A 10000-nucleotide genomic window follows, 5' to 3' on the forward strand; every position below is an offset into this window, starting at 1 on the left:
GTCTTCAGCTGTACCTCGTTCATGAGGCTTACAGTGAACCATTTTTATCCTAACATCATATTTTAACCAGTACCAGAAACTGCACACTGTATTTTGCATTCTTACTTTGTTTTAATTTTTATGTATTTGTTTCATACTTATCAGTTCTTCTTTGCCTAGTTGAATAAGCACATACATTAAATTGTATGTATGTGTTTTCAACCTCAGTTGCTAGAGCATTCAGGTATGTAAAGTATATGGTTTGCTTTCAGAATAAGGTATTTTACAAAACCTCTGAAACTTTAAAATGCTTGCCAGATGGTGAATTAAGGAACATTTTGTAACCTTTAACCTTTACATCACCATGGAATCTTCAGCAACTTTGCCCAAAGCTCTGCTGATATGTAGAGCAGGGAGCAGGCAGTGACATTCCTGTTAAGCATCACAGCTGCAGGAGACCAACCTCATACACAGGTAATGTAAAGCCACCTTTTGTGGAAGCCATTTTTGCACAGAGTGCTGCTGTTTGCTCACATGCAGCAGTGCAAATGGAAACAATGAAAAACGAGCCAAGACCACTCTGCCTCTGGGGGTCAGTCAGGTTCCCTACAAATCTCGCAGAAGCAGAAGAGTTAGAAAAATCCATGGTTCCACCTGTCAAAGCATGAAAAGCAGGAATCAACCTAAGTAGCTGCCATGTGAAAACCTGGGCTGTGGTACTTACACAGTAAGTTCTGTAGTTACCAGTAAGATAAGGGTGACAAATGTTCTACCTTTCAAGTAATGTACCAGCAATCTTGACATAATACTTGACTACTCTCCTGGATGAGAGAGACATTTGGGGAAATGTTTCTTTCCATGCTTTTACCAGTCCTTTCATCCAGACACTTTCAGATTTCCTTGCAAGGGTGGAGCACCTACCCATCTTCCAGAAAGGAGCCTCCTAATCTGTCCCACCAGAGCAACAAGAGAACTTCTACTACTCGTGTTATTTTTTTTTTCTTTTTCTTGGAAATGTTAAATAAAAATAAATAAATAAATAAATTTGAGAACTGTTCTAGATTTCATTTGTCTTAACATGTCCTTAACAAGACAACAATTTTGCTTGGTTACCCTTCAGGCTATACATGTATTTTATGCAGGGGATGCTGGGACCCCTTCAAAACATCTAAAACCTATAATATCTAATTTCATAACATTGAGACCAGAACATCTAAAACCCAAAACATCTAAAACCCATAACATCGAATTTCATAACATCTAACACTACAAATCACATGAAAATAACATCCTCCCCACATATAAAAACACCAAACTAGAAACATAGTAAAAAGTGTGTGTGTTTGGTAGTTTGGTGTTGTTGTATGTGGAGGTGATGTTATTTTCTTGTGATTTGTAGTGCTTGATTTTCTGATGCACATTTTCGATGTTATGAAATTCAGTATTATGGATTTTAGATGTTATGGGTTTTAGATGTTTTGAAGTAGACCTGGGAGGCTATATGTGCTGTTTGGATCCTCAGAATGCCTACCTCTGCATCAGATTCAGGAAGGTGTACTTTCCAAGTAGGCTGAGGCCACTTTCAGTACCAAATGCTACTGGTTGACCTTCCCACCACTTCTAGTCATACCTCTCAAGTGTACCTCATTACGAGGAACGTACCTCATTTGGGGTCTTAAAAAGTTCACGTTCCTCGAAGTTCCTCAAAGTTCCATATTGAAAGATTCTGTCACACATCCAGTGTTAGGAAGTTTTTTGAAGTGAAATCCATTGTAAATAGAAATGAATCATATTAATTAATTAAAAGATCTTCTTTATAAGTAAAACCAGCATATTTTAGCCACCCTATGACCTTCCTAGTTGAAGTTGTTAGTAAGCCATTTGTATGTGTTCCACATTTTGCCCATTTGTTCCACATTATGAGGGCTAGTGTTCCTCATTTTGGAGATGGAAGGTTGAGAGCTATGCTTCTAGTGGATTCATCAAACATTTGGCAGTGCTTGCTGGGTACTGGGTTTTTCCATACATAAATGATTATATACTTGGATCATTAGTCAAAAAAGAGCTGCCTGCACAGAGATACAGAACAATAGTGTTAATCAGAAGTCCTGGTATCTTCCAGTCTACCAGTATCTTTGCTTACATTTCTTGACTGTTCTATAACCCCTTTTTAGTAAATGCCTTTCTTTCTCTCCATTTCCTGCAGCATAGTTATTATTTATGCCCATCGCCTTAGGGCTCTGCAAAGCTGATCCATCTACACTGCCCCTGTTAGGGCTGATGGTAACATTTATTCCTGTGGCATCTAATGCTCAACAATGTGAGATCTTAACTTGATCATCAAAATACTTGTGGTTCTAAGATTGAGGTTCACTAGACAATTTCTTACTGAAATGCTATCTACTGATAGACACTTAGCAAGAATATTTTTGAGATTCTCTTTTCCAACATCCTCTGTGAGAACAACACTCAGTTTAATCTGGGGCACCCATTACAAGTCACATAATCTCCATGGGAGTCAGTTTGCACTAGATACCCACCACTGTCTGAAATGAAAATTGTCAAGTTAATGCATACCTGTTTCTGAAATGAAAATTGTCAAGTTAATGCATACCTGTCTACCTCTCAGCACAAAACATCTTAACAAAGCCATGAATAATGGGGAGGGGACAAAGGCCCAAAAATAGGGACATTTTTAAATATTGCTCTGACAAACTTAAGAGAGTTGATAGAATAACAGGTGTTACATTAGCATAAATTTTCTGAAGGGTATAAAGTCTGAAACTCAAATGTCTGTCATTATTTTCTGACTTCAATCTTTAATGGTTTGTGAAAGAATTGCCAGAAAAACAGAATTTTATTAAAAACAGACCAAAAATATGAGGCAAAAATCTGGACATTCTTTCAAAATCTGTACACTTGAGAGGTATGAGTTAAGGTCTTCAACAATTTGTAACTATTTTAGTCATGGGCCAGGTCCTCATGCATTTAGACATGTCAGTATAAAGGTACATCATTAGAAAAGAGGGCATAGGATCTTGCTTTCTTGAAAAACAGTCCATATTTGTCTGTGATTGGACACTAGACCACATTTTGTCCAAGATGGTATTAGACATCCATTACATACACAATTCTTTCAAGAATTGCTGCAACAGAAATGTTGTTATCCCTCACTACTAGACACTGCCAAACAAAACTACATGTCATTTTTTTTGCTTTTTTTTAAGTAGTGGACCTATATGATCCTCTACCAACATCACGTGCAAGCAATTCTTCTTTCTTCTCCACTTCCCCATGATTGAGCAGTAATGGAGTCTTTTACAAGTTGTCAGGTAGACACCTTTATGCTTTCCCCCCTATTAACTCTCTGCACATCTACTGAGCAAGCTCGTCTGAGTCATCTTTCTCTTTTTCACTGTATCAGCCTTTCTTTCCATCTGTTCATTGTCAGCCCTCACTGTGAGCTATTGTGCATCACATCACTCTTGGGGTGTACTTTCCTACAATGAAAATTCACTTTTTCGAAATGGGAAAGTGCATCCCCACTTAAGCAAAAGTGCACGTTAACAAAAGTGCAGTTTCACTTAAGCTCACTAGACCGAATCTACAGCACCACAATGGAGGACATTGAAAAACGGGCTATGTCCTCCACTGTGGTGCGATAGTCACGGACCTTAGGGTTAAGGCGCGAGTCAAGGTAAGGGGATAGTCCTACTAACTATCCTCTTACGCTAACTCATACCCTAACCCTAAGGTCCGTAACTATCGCACCACATTGGAGGACATAGCCCAATTTGGAATGTCTTCCACTGTGGTGCGATAGTCACGGACCTTAGGGTTAGGGCACGGGTCAAGGTAAGGGGATAGCCCTACTAACTATCCCCTTACCCTAACTTGTGCCCTAACCCTAAGGTCCATAACTGCTAGCCCATTCGGTCTAGTGGGTTCACGAGAGTGCACTTTCGTGCTAGTGAGGGTGTACTTTTGAAGTTCGAAGTAGTGAACTTTCGTTCTTCAAAAGTACACCCCACTCTTGACACTTCACCATTTTGTAGGATTGTTCATTACAGCCTAGCTTCTCACATGTCTTTAGTAGTTAGGGATCCCAGTCTCTCTAATGAAGTTGAACATATTCTTCCAGCTGTAAAAAAAAGAGTCCATCTAGAAGATTAATGATTTCAACTTGGTCAGTTTCTTCATTGAATGCCTGGTAAAACTGATATGCTACAGCAGTATCATCCAGCAGTTAATATGAACATGTAAACATCCCGTTTCAGTCAGGCCTCAGTTCCTCCACTATGAAAGTATACCAGTATACCTCTGACCAAGCTCTAAACTCGACAAAAGAGTGGATGGATGCACTCTTGCATCTGTTAAGATTTGCAAATGGCATTTTCCAGGATGACTCTCAAGTCAGATGGACTGCCACTTCTTTCCTGGGACTTTGGCTTCATGTTGCTTGCTCTTCCTCTGCTTGAACCTACCATTATGATGGACATTCATTTCTGATTCTGGCTCTTTTTCTTGTGGTCATCAGTTTAGCCAAGCATATTTTTGAAATACTAACATTTTCTCTTTTTTTTTTTTCAGTTCAGCAGCTTTTCTATATCATTCAGGAACAACATCTTAACTAAAAGTTTATTTTTCTGGTTCACTCTAGTCTGGGTGGATTTATCTCGCATTTCATGGATCTAAACATGGAACTCTTTTATTAAACCAACAGGTTAATGCTCTTGTGTAAATTTCAGTAGATAATCATTTTATTTCTCAAGGGCAAAGGACTGAAAGTATCCAAGTAGTGCATCTTCAAGGGATTATACAACGGTGCTGCCTCATGTTATGACAAGCACAACAAATCCCTTGTGTCAGTTTCAAAGGCCCTTCTACCAGTGCTTTGTATGTTTTTGGAGCATTTTCAGAATATCTGTGGGTGACATTTGTGAAACATTAACATCATCCACTTTGCAAAATTTCACAAGCACTATAAAGGTAACTACATCTCTTAAACCCAGAAATTCCTTTTTTTAGAGTGGTTTTAAACAGAAACATCCAAATGCTAATACTCATTGGCTTTGTCTTTACATTTAATTAAGGTTTTCTGAAAAAAACTCTATCCTAAGAATATGGGGGGGGGGGAGGTTGGGGCTTAGTATAATGCTCAAGATGTTTACCTTGTAGACACCAGGTACTGGGTTTGATTCTCAAATGGATAATTGGCTAGGCTTAAAATGGCCCAGAAAGGCTGTTATCCTGATATGAATTATTTTATTTTTTTATTTTATTTTATTTTACATTTGTTAACTGGGAAAGTCCGACTGGACACATATCCATTTTCAGCGGAGGCTCAGGGAGAAAAGCTCCAATAGCATGTCATAAAGAAATTGCACAAGAATATCATACAGAAATATAGGTTCCATGGAAACATAAGCTATGTATAGATTAACAATTCCTTAAGTAAAGTCAGCATACAGAATTCTAGTAGTAGGGTTTATATAGAATATAAAATATAAACACACAAGAACATTTTTTTCTTCTGCTTTCTAAATTATGAGAACTCACAATATTTTGTTACAGAAATAACCAGTGATTATTACGCTTTACAGTGAAAGGAATTAGGGGGACCTTTAGTAGAATCCTTGAGCATGGTATTGGTGCAAATTAACCTGGGGAGTAGCATGAACAAAACCAATTGTCTGAGAAGTGGGTTCTCAGGAGTTTCTTAAATTGAATAGTGGAGGGAGTGGAGGTTATTTGGCTGGGTAGTGAGTTCCAGATTTTGGCAATAGTGCAGCAAAGATAGATTTGTCAGCATCATTTTTGTGTCTGATAACGCTTATTAGGTTCTGAGAACTAGATCGTAAGGCTCTGGTAGGGATGTGGGGGTTAATTATATTTTGAAGTGCAGGGTTTTTTGGTGGAAGAGATTATGCGGTATTGTGATTGATTAAACAGAAGTAGTCGAGGTAGCTTGAGCCAATTAAGTTGGTTAAGGGCGAGACAGTGGTGGGATTTGTATGAGGTTTCAGTAGCAAACTTGGCTATTTTGTTATAACAAGATTCCATTTTGTTCAGATCACTCTGGTGGAGATTGGTAAGGATGGGAGAGCCATAGAGAATTGTGGATAAGAGATGAATTCTTGCAATAGTAGCTTTGGTTTGTTTAGTTATAAAGTATTTGTTCCTATAGAGAGGTGCTAGTATTTTTTTTATTAACTCTCTTAATGGTTTGTGCTATATGGTCAAATTTCAGGTTATTGTCTACTTCTACACCTAAAAGTTTAGGGTGTGCAGTTGGAGTGATTTGAATGTTATCTTTGGAGTAAATGGTGAAAGTGTTGTTGAGGGGGCAGGCATGACCAGGGCTGAAAAGAATTAATTTAGTTTGTTGGGGTTTAAGAATAAGTTTGATGTTTGTGAACCATGTTTCAGCTAGAGTAAAAGTGTTTTGGGTGAGGATTTGCAGTTCCTTTAATGTGGGGATGGCACATATAAGGGTGGTGTCATCTGTGTATTGTACTACTGATGCTGTGAGTGAGGAGGATTTGATTTGGTTGCTAAATAGTAAGAACAATAGTGGGCCAAGGAGGGATCCTGGAGGGACACCTATGGATACTGGTAGCAAGGGGGACAGCTGGTCATGCCATAGGACTGCCTGCTGTCGACCAGATAAGTAGCTAGTAAACCATGATATAGTGGAAGGGCTGAGGCTTAGGGTAGATAAAGTTTGGAGAAGAAGGTTATGGTCTACCATGTCAAAGGCTTGAGCTAAGTCTAAGAAAATGTGAGCTATAAATAGTCCCTTTTTTCTATTGTGGTTAACTATATCTGTAAATGATAGTAATGCTGTGGTGGTGCTGTGGGATGGTCTAAAGCCATGCTGGGTTTGGAGATTAAGTTGTTTTGTAAGAGGTACAGAAGTAGTTGGGAATGTACAACTCTCGCTAATATCTTGGATAGAGGTGAGGGTATTGCGATTGGGCGGTAGTTGGTGAGTTCTAAGAAGTTGCCCCCTTTGTGCAGTGGACTAATCTGTGATGTTTTCCACAGGGTGGGGACTTTGAATTCTGCAAGTGACCTGTTTATGAGGATGGGCACGGGATAGGCTATGGCGTCTGCTGCTATCTGAAGGAATTCAGCTGGTAGGGTGTCAGTAGCTAGTGTGGTTGGTTTGAGTTTCTTAAGGAGCTTTGAAATAATTTTAGTGAGTACAGGGTGTAGGGAAAAGTTGGTGGTATTGTTCTGAGTGGTAGGGTGGGTTTTGCTAGCACCTGGTATAGGGCTGCTAGTGGTATTGAGGGCATTGGTAAGGGTTTGACTGTTTTGGTAAAGAACTTGTTAAATTGTGTGGGAATGTTGTCATGGTTGTTTGGTACTACTGGGGTTGGGGGTGGCTTTACCTGGGTGAATTATGCCATTTATTGGAGCCCAAAATTTCTTAGGGTTGGTGGCATATTTTACCTGCATATTTTTGTAGTAGTTACTTTTGTCTAGTTTGATTTGTTTTTTGGCTTTGTTTCAAAGTTCTTGGTAGGTTTGCCTCAGATTACTGGTTTTGTTCTTTTGATGTTGACTTCAGGCCTGATCCCGCTCTTTCATTGCAGTCTTAGTATCTTTAGTTAGCCATGGAGCATAGTTAGCTTTTAGTCTTATAGTTCTGGAGGGGGCATGACAGTTTTGGATTTGTAGGAAAGTGGAGTTAAAGTACTGTACGACATCATCTAGAGATAGTAGTTTTAGGGGTGTCCAATTACAGCTTTGTAGTGAATTGATGAAGTCAGTTGTTTTAAAGGTCTTTTTGTTACGTATTACTCTGAGGTTGGGTTGCTTATGTAATGGGGTCTGTTCTGAATTAGGTAGGTTGGTTGATGATCACTTAATCTGTCAAGTAGACAGCCAGAGTGCTATGCTAGACTGGGGTCAGATAACAGAATCCAGTCTGAGATGGATTTGTGTTTTGAGGTTTTGTCTGTTCTGGTTGGGGTGGATATAATTTGGGTAAATCTATGGAGGTTAATGTGGGTAGCTAGAGTGTGGCTATTGCAGTTCAGTCAATCAATATTAAAGTCACCTAATAGTACAGTTTCTTGTGGCATGGAGTTTGAGATCCAGATTAGTAGGTTTTGCATTATAGTAGTGTTATTGCCTGTTGGAATGCAGCCACCTGCAATAATGATATTTTTGTTTGAGTTTAGTTTTAATTTGGCAAGATTAGTTCAACATCTTTGATTTCTTGGGTGTTATAATCAATTTGTTCAATGGTGGGTTGATTTTGGAACAATATCGCTATGCCACCTCCCTTTTTCTCTACTCTATTTTTGCGTATTATGTTATAGCCAGGGGCTGTAATCTCATTATTATGGTGTTCTGGTTTAAGCCATGTTTCAGTTAGCACTGCTATTTCTGGTTTATATACAGCTCGAAGGGCATGAAGGTCCTGGATTTTGTTAAGTATACTTCTTGCATTTATGTTAATGAAGAGGAGAGAGGCAGTAGGTCTATAATATAGGGGGTTTGGCTGATTAGAGTCTGTGTAGGGTGTTGTGGTGGGCCCTGGTTTAGGGTGAATGTCACCATAACAAATGAGTTTGTGGAGTAGGTGAAGATGCAGTTTAGTTAGTTTGTATATTAATTTAGTATGTTTTAATTAGGAGTGAGGGTTAGTTCTGACTGACAGTTTGTAGTGGGAGCAAGAGACTGATCTAGAGGAGATGAAGTCTAGTGGTGTGATATGAAAGTTACAAAGCTTCAGAGGAGTGGATAGAGGTTCAGTTTGCCATTGTGGGGGGGGGGGGTACTGATATGTAGTGGAATGTGGTAAGAGGAGAGGTAGGAGAGCAAGATAAAGGTGATGATAGTACATAGGTAGAGTAGTGCTTTTATTAAGTGGAACTGTTTATAGTTCATCATGTTTGGTGAAGAGTGTTTAAGGGTAGTATCTTAAAGTAAGTGGGTTTGATATACTAAAAATGAATGATAGTAAGGGTGTGGTGAAGGGTGTTGGTTTGTAAGTAATATGTGTGGTGTGAAACTCTAATTGGGTGGGGGAGAACTGATATAGGTTGTGGTGTCTATAAATGTCATTGATATAGGTTGGGTGGGAATGGGGGTAGGGTAGGGGAGCGGAGTGAGTGTAGTGAATGGAACAGGGCAGAGCAAGTAGTCCAAGGCACTGGAGAGTTTGGGAGACTATCAGTGTTATGTGAAAGAGAGCCTTTTACTGCAATATGTATCCTATATGGGAGGAAGGTAGCTATGTGGCAGTTAAGTAACCTTAGACTAAATTCAAACAAAATAGTATATCAGAGATGTGTTGTGTAATTCAGGGAGCTGGTGTGTGGGCAGGATGGATAGGAAGAGGCAAAGGTGCACTCTAGATTATACAGGAAAAGGATTGCAGTATAACTAAGAAGGTAACAGATATATGGGGGGGGTGATGCCTGCTGCTAATCTGTGATGCAACGTTTGATCACACTAAAGTTAGTCAGCTGTCCTTAAGGGAGTACACTATGTAAAGTACACTAAACTAAGAAAGTTAACATACATTCACTACTTTCAGGCTATGGTTCTCTCAAACTTCTTTGCTGGGTCCACGGTATTTTCTGGGCGATTCTTCTTAACTGATATAGGTATTTGATGGGAGGGGGGAACCCTTAAATAATGGTTATGAATGGTATTCACTATTTTCAGGCTATGGTTCTCCCAAACTTCTTTGCTGGGTCCACAGTATTTTCTGGGTGATTCTTCTTAACTGATGTAGGTATTTGATGAATGTATTAGAATCATATACAACTGATTTGTGAAATAGCATAACTTTGGAACTTTGAGAAGATACCCTGGCAGTACCACAGGTCCCTCTTTCCTATCCCACTAAATCTTTACAAAATTTATAAAATATTTGAACTTTATATATTTTTTTACAACTATATCTCACTGTTGTAGACTTCATTTAAATAGTCTGTGTCCCTTCTGGAGGGGGTTCTTTTCTTGTTATTTGTATTTATGTTGAGCAAGAAATGAAATT

Source organism: Protopterus annectens, chromosome 14.part0 (genome assembly GCF_019279795.1).
Source record: "Protopterus annectens isolate FY-2018-M chromosome 14.part0, PAN1.0, whole genome shotgun sequence".
Taxonomy (NCBI): domain Eukaryota; kingdom Metazoa; phylum Chordata; order Ceratodontiformes; family Protopteridae; genus Protopterus; species Protopterus annectens.